This window comes from Sorex araneus, chromosome 2, assembly GCF_027595985.1.
Source record: "Sorex araneus isolate mSorAra2 chromosome 2, mSorAra2.pri, whole genome shotgun sequence".
NCBI lineage: Eukaryota > Metazoa > Chordata > Mammalia > Eulipotyphla > Soricidae > Sorex > Sorex araneus.
This window is the reverse complement of record NC_073303.1, coordinates 51,229,144-51,245,089: the sequence shown is the minus strand read 5'-3', so window position 1 is coordinate 51,245,089 and position 15,946 is coordinate 51,229,144. Positions and strand designations below refer to the sequence as shown.

General features: G+C 69.2%; 1 protein-coding gene across 3 annotated transcripts in view; it reads left to right on the top strand.

Annotated features, from left to right (window-relative positions):
- The window catches only part of AGPAT3 (1-acylglycerol-3-phosphate O-acyltransferase 3), a 31,930-nt gene that overhangs the window by 5,568 nt on the left and 10,416 nt on the right, over positions 1–15,946 (top strand). The window contains exon 1 of one of the 3 annotated variants that reach the window (XM_055126332.1): positions 14,806–14,941. The exons of 1 other annotated variant lie outside the window; for it this stretch is intronic. The gene's annotated coding sequence lies outside the window, so the exon portion shown is untranslated. Of the gene's footprint in view, positions 1–14,805; positions 14,961–15,946 lie in introns of those variants that run through there. One more of the 3 variants, XM_055126333.1, reaches the window with a different exon arrangement.

The window sequence follows — 15,946 nt, the reverse complement described above, 5'->3', positions numbered from 1 at the left end:
CCAGCCCCCCGCACTGGGCCGCACGCACTTGTCTCTGGAACATTCTTTCCTTTTCCCTGGAGAATCTTCCTCGGCTTCCCTCTGCGCTTGGACCCCTCCGGCCACGTCCCCCATGTCTGCGGGCTGGGGTGTCGCCAGCTCAGGCTGGCTCCTCCTGCCTGCCGCCTCCCCTGCAGGGGGCGCTGTGACCACCTCCGGCACAGGCTGAGGGCTGGGCCCTGGGTCTCAGCCTGGGGCACTGCCCCTGGGACGGGGGCACATTTCCCCAGGAGCCCCAGGGGCCCGGGCAGGTGTGAGCAGACTCTCCCTGTACCCACTCACACATGCTCCGGTGTGCCCGCAGCCACGCCCGCACCCCATGCCCTGTGCCCTCAGTGCCCCCCGCCCCTACAGCCCCGTTCCCCCCTCTGTCCACAGCCGGAAGCCTCCAGTCCATGGCCCTTTGGGGGCCCAGCTCTGTACGTTCCGGTTTCCTTCCTTCCTTTCCTTGATTTATCCCTCGGCCTCCCAGGGGTGTGGGGGCCGGGGGCGCCCCTGAGACGCTCAGCCTGCTGCGTCCACTGGCCCCACTGGTCTCACGGCGGGGCCTGGGGGGGCTAAGCACGCCCATGCCCCGCCCCCATGGGTGCCTTGGAGCTCACGTGGCCGCCCCGGCCACCGTGGAGTGACGCCTCACGCCTCTCATGGGCCTGCTGGCTCCCCGCCTCGCTCCCTCCCGAGCGGGGCCCTTGGAAAGCTGTGGGGACTGCGCTGGGTTCTTTGGCCACACCTGGCGGGGCTGGGGCTCACTCCTGCAGGCCCGGGGGCCCGTGGGTGCTGGGCTGAACCCTGCCAGCCACGGCCCTGCCCGTTGTACAACGGCTCCGGGCCCCTCAGCTGAGTTTTCTTTGCTTTTGTTTGCTTTTCCTGGGCCCCGCGACTGTGCTCAGGGCTCACTCCTGCCTCCACGCTCCCGAGTGGCGGCGGCCGGCCAGGCCCTGCCCCCTCTGCCGTGTCCTGCCCGCAGTGCTCAGGGCGTCCTCCTGGCTCTGAGCTCGGGGATCAGGGGCAGCGCCCTCCCCGCCCGCTCCCTCGCGCCCCTGCCCCTCGTGGCCACTCCCCTCCCCTCTGGGTGCCTGCCCCGGGCGGGGGTTTCACCTGCAGACTGTCTGAGCCCAACCTCATCCCGTCCCTCCCGGCACGTCCCAGCCTCCTCGTCCTTCCCCCTTTCTTGTTTTATTGCACTTGTTACTGATCCTTGTCCCTTCTTGCCTCCCCACCCCCCCACCCTGTTGGCAAGACTCTGAGTCTGTGACAGCCTCCCCAGGAGGGCTGGACTCTCCCCCCAGGACCCGAGAAGCTGCGGGGCTCTGTAGCGGGAGCACAGCCCTCCAGCACAGGAGCACTCGCCCCGGCTCAGGGCCGCCGCTCGCACCCCCTGCACCCCTTCTCCTGCGGCCACTGCTCTGGGTCGGGTGGGGGAGGTGTGCGCAGGGGTGCGGCTGGGTTGGGGAGGGGTGCTGCAGGGGTGTGTGGGGCTGAGTGTCCATCTCCCCAGAGCAGGGCCGCGGGCGTCCCCGGTGGCCCCATGACGTGGGTCTCTGCCTCTGCTCAGTAGCTGCGGCACCGACTGGCCCAGTGGACGTGGTCAGAGCCAACCTTTCCCGGGGCACGTGGTGTGCAGAGGGGCGGGTGGGCGGGTTCTCTGGAGAGGCCCGTCTGTGGGGGTCTTCGTGTGGGGCCAGGGGAGCTGTGCAGGGCGTGGGCGGCTGCAGAGGACCCACCCGTCAGGGCTGCGGGGAGGGGAGGGTTATGAGAAGGACGCCCGGCGCTGAGGGTCCCGCTACGGCTGTGTTGGGGTCTTGGGCGCCGGCCTTGGCCAGCAAACCCTCTGGGCAGGCTCCCGCTGCCCGTTCTTGAAGGGTCTCGGCACTGCCCCGGGAGTGTTGTGTCTGCAGGGTCCCGAAGCCTGTCGGAAGTGACCCTCCGGGAGAGCGGCCCGGCCTGGGCGGGAGCAGGGGGGCAGCGGGGCAGCAGCCGGGGCCAGCAGGGCGCGTCACCAGTGCGGGGCTTTGCGGCCTGATGGGGGCTGCCTGGTGTTCCCCCGAGCCAGGGTCCTGGGGCTGGGCAGAGGCGGAGACAGGGCCGAGGTCCAGACAGTGGCCTCAGGGTGTCCCGCAGGCTGACCCCGTGGAGGGTGCTGGCCCTGCCAACAGGGTCAGGGCCGTGCCGTGAGAACGACAGAGGGAGATGGTCTCAGGCCCGCCGGGCGCGGGGGCCGGTGGCACCTGGGAACCGTGGGCGCAGGACTCCTGCACGGCCGCTCTGCTTCTCGGCACCCGATCCCCGAATGCAAGAACTCACCGGAAAGGACCTGGGTTTCTCGGCACATCTCGGAGCGGGTGAATGGGTGGGGAAGTGGGGCGGGGTGCACAGTGGAATACTATGCAGCTCCAAGAAAGGACAGAATCGGACAGTTGGAAGCGGCCCCGGCCGGGAGGTGGGGACGGGCAGAATGACCCCCCGTGGGAAGCCGTCCTGACAGTCCTGCAGATCACAGAGCTGTGACCAGAGAACGGAGGACGGGGCTTGCTAAGGGGGCAGCGGGTGTGGGAGTGCCCAAGCCCGTGCTGGCAGGGTGGGGACACCGGGCGGTGGCCTGGAACATGGCTGCAGACAGAGGTCGCGGTTAGCGGGCTTGTCTCCAGGGTAAGTCCAGCAGAGCCAGGGCCCGGGAGGCCGGTGGGTGGGCGTGCTCCTCGCCTGCGGCCGGCAGAGCACTGCTGGAGGGGGTGACCCTCCCTGGGCCTCTCCCCCGCCTCACACTGACCCGCCCGCCTGGTTGTCTGTGGGCCTTGGGAGGGACCCCAGCCCTGGTGGGCAGCCCCCGTAAAACAAAAGCAAAAAATTGCTAAGTAATCTCACGAAACTGAAAGGGAATCATTGAGAGAAAGGACTAACCCAGGGGCCGAGTGATTGGATAATGGAGGGGGGCCTGGCCTGGGTGCGACCCCCGGCACCCCAAAGGGCCCCTGAGCACCACCAGGAGTAGTTCCTGAGTACAGAGCCAGGAGTAACCCCTGAACATCATCAGGCTGTTTGATGAAAAAACAAAATGTTTTCTTACTGGGGCTGGAGCGATAGCACACGGGTAGGGCGTTTGCCTTGCATGCGGCCGACCCGGGTTTGATTCCCAGCATCCCATATGGTCCCCTGAGCACTGCCAGGAGTAATTCCTGAGTGCAGAGCCAGGAGTAACCATTGAGCATCACCGGGTGTGACCCAAAAAGCAAAAAAGCAAAAAAAAAAAAAAAACACACACACAACCCACCTTCTCACTAACCCAGGGCCCGTGACTGGACAGGGGGGAGGGCTCTCCTCTGGCACGAGTCTGACCCAGGTCAATCCCCGGCACCCCATATGGTCCCCTGAGCCCACCAGGGGTGATCCCTGAGCACAGAGCCAGGAGAAAACCATCAGGCCCCGCGTGTGGCTCCCCCTCTGAGAAACAATCACTAACGCAGAGGTGGCCAGAAAATAGAATGAAGCAATGGACCGCCTGAGAGCTCTCGGCAGAGCTGGAGCAGAGAGGGGCTGGGGTTAGTCAGAAGGGGGACGCAGCACCCGGAGAGGAGCCGGGGGGTTAGTCAGAAGGGGGGGCGCAGCACCCAGGGAGGGGCCAGGGGTTAGTCAGAAGGGGGGTGCAGCACCCAGGGAGGGGCCGGGGGGTTAGTCAGAAGGGGGACTTCAGACCGATGGAGAGCAGCGGGATGGCTCAGCGTGGCGGCCTGGGGAGGGTCTCCCTGACGCGCCCAGGAGAGCAGAGCCCGCGGCGGGGCCAGCGTCTGTCTCCAGGCTCCGGTCAGCCTGTGCCCTGGGGGCAGACACTGCCCTGCGGGGCTGCTGCTGGCCCAGACTTGGCCAGGGCCGTTGCAGGCCTGCCTGGGGCCTCGGGAACAGGCCGGACTCTCAGGGCCACTGAGGCACTCGGCCTGCGCCTGCCTGGTGCGGGCAGAGGGCGCAGGGCGCGTGTCCGGCGTGCCAGGGAGGGAGGCAGGGCAGAGCGCGGGCCCACGGACAGCAGGAGGGAGCCCTGAGCCTGCGGGGGTGTCTGGCACCAGAGACCCTCGAGCCCGATGGCCCCACTGAGGCCGCAGCCCCGGCCTTGTCGGTGGGTGGGTTAACAGTCCCTGTGGCTCGTGCCGGGTCGGGCCCCTGAACCATGGTGCGGGGCGGGGTGGGGGCGGCGAGGGGTGCCCACTGCGAGCCTGGAGCCAGCGTGGTGATGTGGGGACCGGGCAGGGCTGGGCGCGGGGCGCCCGGGGTGGCCGCTGGCCCTGGTGAGGCGCAGGCCCGCGAGGGCATCTCCGCCCGTGTCCCCGACGGGCGGCACGCACAGCCGCGGGACCACAGGCTCGGAGGGAGAGTCCCGGGAAAGCAGCCCGGCGGGAGGCGGGGGACGGGGCAGTGCCCGGTGGAAATTTCCAAGGCTCCCGGGGAATTTGCATGGACCTCGGGCCGGCCCGGATGACCGAGGGGGACAAAGGCAGCTGGTCCCCGGCCCGGTTGCCACAGTGATGGACCCGAGCCCGGCTGACACGAGGCCGGAGGCGGGGGCTGGGCAGGCGTGGCCCACACTCTCCTCACTTGGGGAAGCCCCCTGTGGGTCTGTGGGGGGCGGCGGGGGGCTCCCGGGACGCCACGCAGAGTGACGGTACCCACTGGGCATTGTGGGTACGGCCGAGGGGCCGCCACCTGTGCACATGGGGTCGGCTTCCGTTTCGGGGGTAGACAGGGAGTTTGGAGAGGGCGGGTGGGGGGCGCCTCAGCCCCTCAGGAGCTGGTCTGTCCTCTGCGCCGTGGGGGTGACTGGGATGCCAGCAGGCCCCCCCACCCCGAGGACTCGGTCTCGCCTGGCTGGTCAGTCGCAGGCCGGAGGGAGGGCCCGAGGCCCGGCTCGGCCTGCAGGATGCTCTGGGGCGCTGGCCGCCTGATGGACTGGAGGAGTGGCCAGCTGCGGCCTCCAGGAGGCGCCGTGGGGGACTCCCCCAGCCCTGCACCCCTGCCCGCCCGCAGGCCAGTGTCCGGTGAGTCTGGGGGCTGGCCCTGCTCTGTCTGGAGCATGCCTGGCCTGGAGCTGACCTCGAAGGCACCTGGCGCGGGGCCCCTTCGAGGGACAAGCCGCAGCGTGGGGGTCAGGCTGCCCAGCGTCCCCTTCTGCCACCTGCCTCCCCCTCCCCTGCCCGTGGCTCCGTGTGGCCGGGGCCTGCTGTCTGCGGGGCCTCCCCGGCCGTGGCTGCCGGGCGCTGGCTCTCGGGGGGCAGCACACAGGCCCCTGGGCCACCTGGCGCCCCCTCGCCCCTTCCGTGGAGCCCTTTGTGCACGTGGCTGGGCTGGGTGGGGGGCCTGTCAGGTCTCCAGGCCCCCTTGGGGTGGGGCAGTCGGCCCCTGTGCCCCCCGCTCCCCGAGTACCCCCAAACCCGCCCTGGGTCTTCAAGCCGACGTCGGCGCAGCCGTGGCACCAGCCGTGTGTCCGAAGGCCCGTCGCCCACACGCTCGGCTGGCAGAAGGGCGGGAACTGCCTGCGGGGGGGACAGATGGACAGGCAGATGGAGATGGACGCGGGGGGCGGGGCTGGGCCTCCTGCTGCGTGGCCAGGGGAGTCGTGTCAGGGCCCCTCGTGCCAGTCGCTCCTGGGGGCTCACTCGGAGGGCACCTGGGGGTCTGCCCTGCCCTGCTGTGCCTGTCCCACCATGCCCGGGCCCCTGCACTGTGGGCGGGCAGCGGCGGGCAGAGTCAGGGCAGGCCCAGCTGCCGGCGGGCATCCACCCTGCAGAGACAGAGGAGCTGCTCGCTCCCCGAGTTACACGCCAGAGCTTCTCGGTGCACCGTGGGATTGTGCACGCACACGTGTGCAGATGTGCACACGCACCTAGGAACAGCCCCGACTTCTGTGGGACAGAGGGCGTTCACGCGTGGACGTTCCATGGCCAGCGCCCCCGCTGTGCCGAGTGGTGGGACCCGTGGCTGCGGCCATGACACACCGGGAGGGGCAGTGTCTGGGCGTCTCTGCCGTCCACGGGCACCTGGGGGTGGTGGACGAGGCGGGGCAGTGCCTGGGCGTGGTGGGATCCGTGGACACGGTGGGCGTGGTGGACGTGCCTGGGCTGTGTCTGGGCATGACCCGTGGAAAGGGACGTGTGGATATGGGGGTCCGTCCCCCCAGTTCTGCAGAGTTCACCCCCAAGGGGCTCCGTGCCCTCGGCCCCTGAGCGACCCTGTGTCCGGGACGGGTCCTCTGGCTGCTGAAGTCCAGGTCTGGGCCTGACACGTGTGCCGCGGGCACTATGAGAAGCGGCCCCTGGGGGCCCCTGGCCTCTTCCCCGAGTGGCCACTCCCACCCTCTCCTCCTGCCCATGGCCCTTGTCCAGGGGCCCAGGCTGGGAGCCACTCCCGACGGACAATGCCCGAGTGTTTTCTGGAATGTTCCTGTGCTGTTGCCTGAAGGACACCGTGGGGGCGGTGGTCCGTCGCCGTGGCGCTGCCTGACTCTGGCGTCCACTCGCGTGTCTGGGTGCCTCCGAGATGGGGGTGTCACTGCCGACCCCGCCGGCCCGTCCCCGCCGCTCGCCCGCCCACACAGCCGTGGCGCCTGGTCTCGGCCCCTGCGGGCACAGCGGGGGCGCTGGCCATGGCACATCATGGTGGGGGACAGCAGGTGTGGACAGCAGGTGGGGACAGCAGGTGTGGGAACAGCAGGTGTGGGAACAGCAGGTGTGGACAGCAGGTGGGGGACAGCAGGTGGGGACAACAGGTGTGGGAACAGCAGGTGTGGGAACAGCAGGTGTGGACAGCAGGTGTGGACAGCAGGTGTGGACAGCAGGTGGGGACAGCAGGTGTGGGAACAGCAGGTGTGGGAACAGCAGGTGTGGACAGCAGGTGGGGGACAGCAGGTGGGGGACAGCAGGTGTGGGAACAGTAGGTGTGGACAGCAGGTGGGGGACAGCAGGTGTGGACAGCAGGTGGGGGACAGCAGGTGTGGAAACAGCAGGTGGGGACAGCAGTGTTGTGGGGGACAGCAGGTGGGGGACAGCAGGTGGGGACAGCAGGTGTGGGAACAGCAGGTAGGGACAGCAGGTAGGGACAGCAGGTGGGGACAGCAGGTGGGGGACAGCAGGTGGGGACAGCAGGTGTGGGAACAGCAGTTGGGGACAGCAGGTGGGGGACAGCAGGTGGGGACAGCAGGTGTGGGGACAGCAGGTGTGGGAACAGCAGGTGTGGACAGCAGGTGGGGACAGCAGGTGTGGAACAGCAGGTGTGGACAGCAGGTGTGGACAGCAGGTGTGGGAACAGCAGGTGGGGACAGCAGGTGTGGACAGCAGGTGTGTGGGACAGCATGTGGGACAGCAGGTGGGGACAGCAGGTGTGGACAGCAGGTGTGTGGGACAGCATGTGGGACAGCATGTGGGACAGCAGGTGGGGACAGCAGGTGTGGACAGCAGGTGTGGACAGCAGGTGTGTGGGACAGCATGTGGGACAGCAGGTGGGGACAGCAGGTGGGGACAGCAGGTGTGGGACAGCAGGTGTGGGAACAGCAGGTGTGGACAGCAGGTGGGGACAGCAGGTGTGGACAGCAGGTGTGTGGGACAGCATGTGGGACAGCATGTGGGACAGCATGTGGGACAGCAGGTGGGGACAGCAGGTGTGGACAGCAGGTGTGGACAGCATGTGGGACAGCATGTGGGAGAGCAGGTGGGGACAGCAGGTGTGGGACAGCAGGTGTGGGAACAGCAGGTGTGGACAGCAGGTGTGGACAGCAGGTGGGGACAGCAGTGTTGTGGGAGACAGCAGGTGGGGGACAGCAGTGTTGTGGGGGACAGCAGGTGGGGACAGCAGTGTTGTGGGGGCTGGCACCTGTCTCTGGCTGGCCCCAGGTTGCCCCTGTCTGAGCAGCTGGCCTGGCCAACCTCTTTGGGCAAGGTGGGTGTTTTCTGGCTGGGCCCTGGGGGCTGCCGTCCCACCTCCCGTGTTAGGCCCCACCTGCTCCCAATAGTTGCGACCCCACCCTGGACACGGAAGGAGCCGTGGGTGCGGGCGGAGCTTACCTGGGAGCTTCATGGTGCCTGGCCAGGTGGGACACAGTGTTGGCCCCGGGCAAGAGCAGGCTTAGACTCTGGAGGCCAGGTTCAGACACAGTGTGAGGGTCAGTGTGACCGGGGACAGAGCCCCTCACAGCAGCTGGGGCTGGCGGGAGGACCCTGCAGCAGCCACGCTCCCAGCTTTGACACGTGTGGGACAGGCCAGGGGCCCGTGTGGCTGCACACTCACAATCTCACGCCGTGCCATGGAGCACACACTCACATGCACTCATGATCACATGCCATGCCATGTGAGCACATGCTCACACACACGCATGCACTCACAATCACGCCATGTCACATGAGCACACGCATGTGTGCACTCATGATCACACTCCATGCCATGTGAGCACATGCTCACACACATATGCACTCAGGATCACATGTTGAGCCGTGAGCACACACACATGCACTCACAATCACACGCTGTGCCGTGGAGCACGCTCTCAGACACTTGTGCCCTCAGGAGCATCACATGCCCGTACACACATAGCCACACCACGTGCAGACACTTGTGCACACTGCAGGGACTCATGCACGCCCCCCTACACCCACAGGGGCACACACAGGGGTCCTTCTCACAGACGTGCACATACATGCACGTGCACCCGCAGTTTGTGTGTGTCCCGAGACCTGGAGCAGGGCGGCGTGTGGGGTGGGCGGGTCCGTGAGAGCTGCAGGGTCTGGGCTGAGGCTGCAGGGGTGGCAGGAGGCGGCGTTGGAACCGGTGGGACAGGTAGGGGAGCCGCCAGGGAGCCCGGGCTGAGTCAGGCGGGGAGAGCAAGCCCTGCCCCCGCCCGGCCCGCCCTGGGACACCGGGACCCTGCAGCTGGGCAGCCACGGTGCCGGCCAGAGGTGAGGGCGACAGTGGCTGACCACCCGGACCTGCACTGCCCACTGCCCGGGCCCCTGGGCAGGACAACCCCCAGGACAGCTCCCCGTGTGGGCTGTGCTTGCGGTGTCATGCAGAGCTGGGCGGGAGGGAGCCGTGGCGTGGCGTGGCGTGTTGTGGCGTGGCGTGGCCAGGGAGAACCCAGCGTCCTCCCCCCTGCTTCCCGGCGGGCACATAGGCCGAAGGTCCCTCTGTCCAGTGGCTCCTGAGTTGCAGTGGGCAGAACCGACAGCCTGCGGCCCGCCCAGGCCCCGCCCCACGGGGCCCCACTGGGCCCGCCCTGCCGGAGGGCAGAGGGCAGGTGACAGCGCGGCCGCCCTCACTCAGGCCTGCGGAGCTGACAGGTAAGGACGCCGCAGCCCTGCAGCCGCCCGGGCCCTAGGGGGGTGAGTGCGGGGCGGGGGGGAGCCGGGGTTTCAGGCCCCGCACCCAGGGCCCCCCCATTGAAAGCCAGGGCCCGTAGCGGGGGCTGGTGGGCTCTGAGGGGCACATCCTGCCCCTCCCCACAGCGTGTCTGCTGGGTGCTGGCCTCCCCGTGCTTGGTCCCCGTGGGGGTCGCTGCTCTGGCCCGTGCCCGGGACTGTGCTGGTCCGGGCGCCCCCTGCCTCGCTGTCTGTGGCGACGTTCCTGCCGCGTAATCCCTGCTCTCACCGCAGGACGGACTCCTCTTGCGACACCTGGGCCTCTCACCCCTGTGGGCAGGGCCGTGCCTGGGAGTCTGGAAAGTTCTAGGCCAAGCCGTGGCCCTGGGGGGAGGGGGCGGCCGGTTGCCGGGGGCGTCCATGCTGGCACGCGGACTTGGTGGGCACGCGCTGCACGTCTGGTCCGGGGGGCCTCGGAGCCTGGGCTGGCGGGAAGGAGCAGGCAAGTGTGTGGAGGGGCTCGGCCCAGCGTCCTCCAGTCGGTCTGCAGCCGAGCTGGACGCCACTCCTAGGTACTGGGTTCAAGCCCAGCCCCTGCTCCTTCCTTGCTGTGTGACTTCGGGCCACTTACTCAGCCTCTCTGGGCCTCATACCAGCCTGTGGAGCATGCCCTGCCAGTGTGGGTGCGCCCAGGGTGGGCCCCTGCGGAATGGGTGCTGCTTGCGAGTGGCGTCCCCAGTGGTCCGAAACTTCAGGCGTGGCAGAGAACTTGCTGGTCGTGCTGGGTCCCAGGACCTGTCTCTGTGCTGTTCGGTCTGCCTTCCTGCGGCGTTCGGGGGTCCCTCCCGGAGCACGGGGCGCTGAGCGGTGCCCGAGATGGGAACGGGGGTGGCTGCTCCCCACCGCCCTGAGGAGCCCCGGGGGTGCCCCAGGCCCACCCACCCAGCCTGCACCCGCTGAGCTGCGTGTCTGACGACAAACTGGGCCCCCAGACCCGGCTGCTCAGCCCAGGAGTTCAGCCCCCCCTCACCCGTGGCCACTGCTCTGCTTCTCAGCACCCCGTGTGACTGCGCAGCACCCTGAGTAACCCCGCTCAGCACCCCAAGTAACCCCATGCAGCACCCTGTGTGACTCTGCACAGCACCCTGAGCAACCCTGCGTAGCACCCCATGTGACTCTGCGCAGCACCCCGAGTAACTCCGCTCAGCACCCCTGTGACCCCGCGCAGCACCCTGAGTAGACCCAGTGCCATATCTGGATAACTTGCCCCATGTCCACCTGTCCGTGCCTGTGGGTGACGTGCTGTAGCCCAGAGACGGCTGCCCTGGCTGGCGGTGTGCTGACCACGGCCCCACAGGGACCTCGGTCAGACGGTCCCTGAGCCCTGCATGGCCACTGTCTGCTCGGGGAGGGACCCCGCTCTGTGCGGGAGGGGCCGAGCGAGCCCATGTTGGGGGGGTGCCGTGGGTGGGCACGGGGGCAGGGGGCAGGGTGGGCCGGGGTCCCGCACAGGCAGCTCCTGATGCTGCTGGTCCCTTGGAACCTCGTGCCGGCCACACTCTTCCTCACGCGTCACCGGCCTCCCTGGGACACGCGTGTGGGAGGCGTCGGCGTTCTGCCCGCACGCCTGAGGAAACCCCGGGGCTGGGGCCGGGGCAGCGGCGTCTGTGTTCCAGAGGGCCCCCGTGTGGCCACCAGGCCGACCCGGCAGGCCGTCAGCACCCGGGGGCCGGCGGGGGCCGGAGGAGGGCGGCCGTGTCCCCCCGGGGAGCTCGCGTCCCCACGGCCCCCGCCCGCCCGGTGTTTACTCCGTGTTTGCTTCGCCTGGTAACGGGGCCAAGGCTGCTGTCCCCGGCCCAGCCGCCCCAGCCCGCGCCCCGCGGCCGGCAGGTCCCCAGAGCCTGCGGAGGGCCCCGGGGGCCGCTGCTCCTGTTTGTGATCGTGCAGGCCTTGCTCTGCTCGCCGCGCCCCTGCTGCCTCTCGGGCTCAGCATGGCCGGCAGCGGGGTGAGCGCAGCCCGTGCGCGGGCGGCGTCGGTGGTGAGGCCGCGTGTCGGAGACCGGGCGGGAGGTGCCAGCCGGGAGGAGGCTGTCGGCAGGGGTGCCGGGAGGGCCGGCAGGGTGGCAGGGTGGGGTGAGCCGCGCCGCCCTTCGCGTCTGAGGCGGCCCTGCAGTGCTGGGGGTCGGGGTGGAGGGGCCGCCGGAGGGCCTGGGGTCTGTCCAGCCGCGGGCAGGGTGAGGCCAGCGGCCGGGGTCCTGCGGCCCATGGCACCAGGTGCCTGCTGTGGCCCCCAGGCGAGCACTTGGGTGTCCCGGGCGTGGCCCTGGGCACAGCCCAAGCCGGGCCGCCGGGGCCGTCCCTCCCGCCCCTGAGCCCCCTCACGCCCCGCCTGGCCTCCCTGGGTGTTGGGTGTGAGACCCCGCATGTGAGGCCCCCCGCGTGTGAGGCCCAGGTCTCTCCGAGCTGGGGGCGGGGGTGTGGTGCAGGGGGGAGGTGTGGGGCCTCGAGCTGCTTATCGGGGTCCGCCCCGTCCCCACGTGCTGTGGGCGTGGGAGAGTGGGGGGCCGTGAGGCTTCCTCTGGGGGACCCTGGGCCGCGCGGGCTGAGGCGAGGGCCCCCATCTGCGGCCCCTGCTCCTCCCTGGTGGGGCCCAGGCTGTCCTCAGATCCTCCCGGCCGCGCCCCCAGAGCCCCTCTCCCCACAGGGCCGCCCGGCTGGGACTGAGGCTGGGCGGGGAAGTGGGGCTGTACCCCAGGCTGGGCGCAGGCTGGGGGCGCCCAGGGGGTCACAGCGCTCACACCACGGGGCCTTTCCCCAGCCGGGCCAGAGGGTGGGGGCGCCGGGCAGGGAGGCCCGGGAGAGGCCGTGGGAGGCCCGTGTAAGCCCGTGTAAGCCCGTGTAAGCCCGTGTGAAGGTCTGGTGTGCAGCGCCGTGTGGGGCCCTGCTGTGCCCCTGGGGGAGGGCAGTGCAGCCCCCGGGCCTACCAGAGGCCCCCCGGCTGACTGCGTCCCTGCTGCGGGGGTCCTGCTGCGCGGCCACCGTGGACGCCCACTGCTGCCCAGGGGGCTGGTGACAGGGCTGAGAGGCGGCTGCCCAGACCCCTGCGTGGGCCCTGCCCTGACGTCCAGCGCTCAGGCTCCGAATGGCCACGGGGTGGGCATGACCTGTCCTGCCTGGGTGCTGTGTGACCTCAGGGGCCGGCTCTTGCTTGGCCCCTCTGGGCCCGGCACGCCCCCTCCCCGCGGGGTGTTTGCTGGCCCCGGGCTCTGCTGAGACTGGTCAAGTTAAAGTCAGGAGGTCGAGCTGAGGTCGAGGAGGGCCGAGGGTCTGAGGGTCGACACGCCTTTGGTGCGGGTGGTCGCGCTCGGACCGGCCGGCGTGGGCAGGACTGCTGACGTGGCCTGGCTCAGCCGGGCACCACCTGTCAGGCTGCAGAGCTGCTTATTGGATTAGTGGGCACCGGTGGCTCGGCTTGGGGGCCGGCTCAGCGCGGGGACCCCCGGCTCTGTCTTGGGGGACCGGCTGGGCCGTGGGAGATGCTGGCAAGCGGGAGCCCCGCCGCGGGCACGGCCGGCAGGCAGCTGCAGGGCCGCCTCTTTGCGGGCCTGTGTGTGGCGCTGGTGGCCATGGCGCTGGCCTATTACTTCTACTGGTGAGCGGGATGGGGCCGTGGCAGCGAGTGGAGCCACCTCCCCGCCCAGCTGTCCCCTCCAGCTCGGCTCTGGGGCTTAAAGTGGCCAGAACGGGGTGTCAGAGCCTCCTGGAGGGTCACAGAGCTGGAGGGCGGCGTTTCCGGGACAGTGGGGTCTCTCCAGGGCAGAGGGGTCTCTCCGGGGCAGAGGGGTTTCTTGGGGGCAGTGGGGGCTCTCTGGGGCCAGAGGGGTCTCTCTGGGGGCAGTGGGGTCTCTCCAGGGGCAGAGGGGTCTCTCCAGGGGCAGAGGGGTCTCTCGGGGACAGAGGGGTCTCTCTGGGGGCAGTGGGGTCTCTCCAGGGGCAGAGGGGTCTCTCCGGGGGCAGAGGGGTCTCTCTGGGGGCCGTGGGGTCTCTCTGGGACAGTGGGGTCTCTTGGGGGGCTGAGGGGTCTCTCGGGGGCAGAGGGGTCTCTCCGGGGGCAGAGGGGTCTCTCCGGGGGCAGAGGGGTCTCTGTGGTGTCTCACCTGGCCTGCACCCACTTTCACCGCTGGTCACTGCCCTGCAGTGTGCAGCCACCAAGACTAGGGCCTGGTCCCCTGCTTGGGGCCCACCGTGCCCTCCTGCCAGGTCAGCCCAGGGCGGCTGCAGGCCAGTGAGGACGTGGCGGGCACAGTGGGGCTGGGGGAGGCCGAGGACCCACCAGAGTAGGAGAGGAAGGGTTGGCGCCCGCTTGGCGCCTCTCTCGCAGGACATCCTCTCTCCCGTGGCCCAGGCCCCTCTCCCGTGGCCCAGGCCCCTCTCCTGTGGCCTGGACCCTCTCCCGTGGCCTGGACCCCTCTCCTGTGGCCTGGACCCTCTCCTGTGGCCTGGACCCCTCCCTCGTGGCCTGTACCCCTCCCTTGTGGCCCAGACCCCTCTCCCGTGGCCCGGACCCCTCTCCTGTGTCCTGGACTTCCCTCCCGTGGCCCAGACCCCTCTCCCGTGGCCCAGACCCCTCTCCCGTGGCCCAGACCCCTCTCCCGTGGCCCGGACCCCTCCCTGTGGCCCGGACCCCTACCTCACAGTGCCCATGTCTGTGGGGGGACAGAGCCTCCTGCAGCCCTTCCATCGTGGGGCCACAGGGCAGTGGCTCAGGGAGATGTGGGGGTCCGGTGATCTCTGTGGGGAAACCCAGGGAACAAGGTCACTGCGTCTCAGTGCTGAGAGGACACATCAGCCACAACACAGCCCGTGGGTGTGGCGGCAGCTGCTGCCCCAGGCCCCACGCGGAAGTGTGGGGTCAGCTCTGCCCAGAGCCGTGCCCTGACCATCCCCCCTGCTTCTCAGCTCAGGGCACAGACCCTCCTGAAGTTCCGGTCTGGGGGAGGAGCCCCGACCCCAAGTGCCCTGTGCGTGTGGGCACACTGTGTGTGAGCACTGAGCTCAGAGCTGTGTGTGTGTGCAGGTATGTGAGCACAAACTCAGGTGTGTGTGTGCACACACACGCACTGAGATCAGTGTGTGTACGTGTGTGTGAGTGCGAGCTCAGGCGTGTGTGTGTGTGTGTGTGTGCGCGTGTTTATGAGCGCCCAGCTTGGCATGCACATGTGTGTGCATGTGTGTGTGCGTGCACGTGTGCACTGGGCCGCCCTGACCCTCGCCCCACTGGCCGGGGCCCTGGACACCCAGGAGCCGCTGGCAGCATGCAGTGGCCTTGACGTCTCACCCACTTGGCAGAGCGCGTGCCCCGTGCCTGTGGCTCGGCCGAGGGGGCGGCGCTCGCTGGGCTCCCGGGCTCGCGCCTGCTGCGCTTGGCCAATGGCTATTTTTGTGCTGGGAGGTGGTGTGTGGCCTGGCTGTCCCGTGTCCCTGCATCCTGCTAGCCGAGTCCCCAGCTCCAGCCAGGCTGTGGCGGCAGCTCCTGCGCAGCCCGGGTGGCCCCGGACCCCACTGGAGCGGTACGTGGAGACCGGGGAGGTGAGGTCCAGACCCGTGCGGCGTCCACTGTCCCCACCGCCGGCCCCTGGGCCTGTGCATCTTGGCAGCCGGCCCCGGGCAATGGTTTCTCTGGTCATCCAGGAAGGAAGTGGTGGCAGTGTCCTCCCTTAGTGGGGGCCCGGGATGGCCGCAGGCAGAGGTCTGTCCCCGAGAGCGTGAGCTCGCGGGTGTGCGAGTGTGAGGAGCCCGCCGGAGTCCGCAGCCTGCTGCCCAGCACTCCCAGTGCCCAGCTGGGCAAGCTGGAGAAGGAAGCGCGTTTGCTGGGGGGAGGGTGGCGGGGAGGGGGCTGGCATGCAGGGGCTCCCGAGGGGGCTCGGGGACAGTGGGGACGTGCAGGCACTTCTGATGCCGAGACCTGCCACCCCTGGCACCGGGGTCCCCGCACTGTAGGCCTGGTGTTTGCCTGACACTGCCCTGCCCCACTTCTGGGGAGAAGTGGCCGGGAGGAGGGAAGGGGTGCAGCCCCCCCGGAAAGGGGAGAGCAGTGTGTGGCACAGCGGGAGGCCTTTGCCTTGCACACGGCTGACTTAGGTTCAAGCCCGCCATCCCATATGGCCCCCTGAGCCCTGCCAGAAGGGGTTCCCGCCGGGGCTGGAGCGATAGCACAGCAGGGAGGGTGTTTGCCTCGCACGCGGCCGACCCGGGTTCGATTCCCAGCATCCCATAGGGTCCCCTGAGCACCGCCAGGAGTAATTCCTGAGTGCAGAGCCAGGAGTGACCCCTGTGCATTGCCGGGTGTGACCCAAGAAGAAAAAAAAAAAAACAGAAGGGATTCCTGCGCGCAGTGCCAGGAGGGTGTCCTGAGTACAGCCAGGTGTCCCCCCAGAAGGAAAGGGGCAGCTGCTTCCCTGAGCCTCCAGGCCTGGGGCAGAATATGGGCGTGCACACACGTGTACATGCATGTGCACATGAACGTGGAAGTCTCGGTAGAGGTGCATGTTCATGCAGGTGTGTGCTCACAAGGT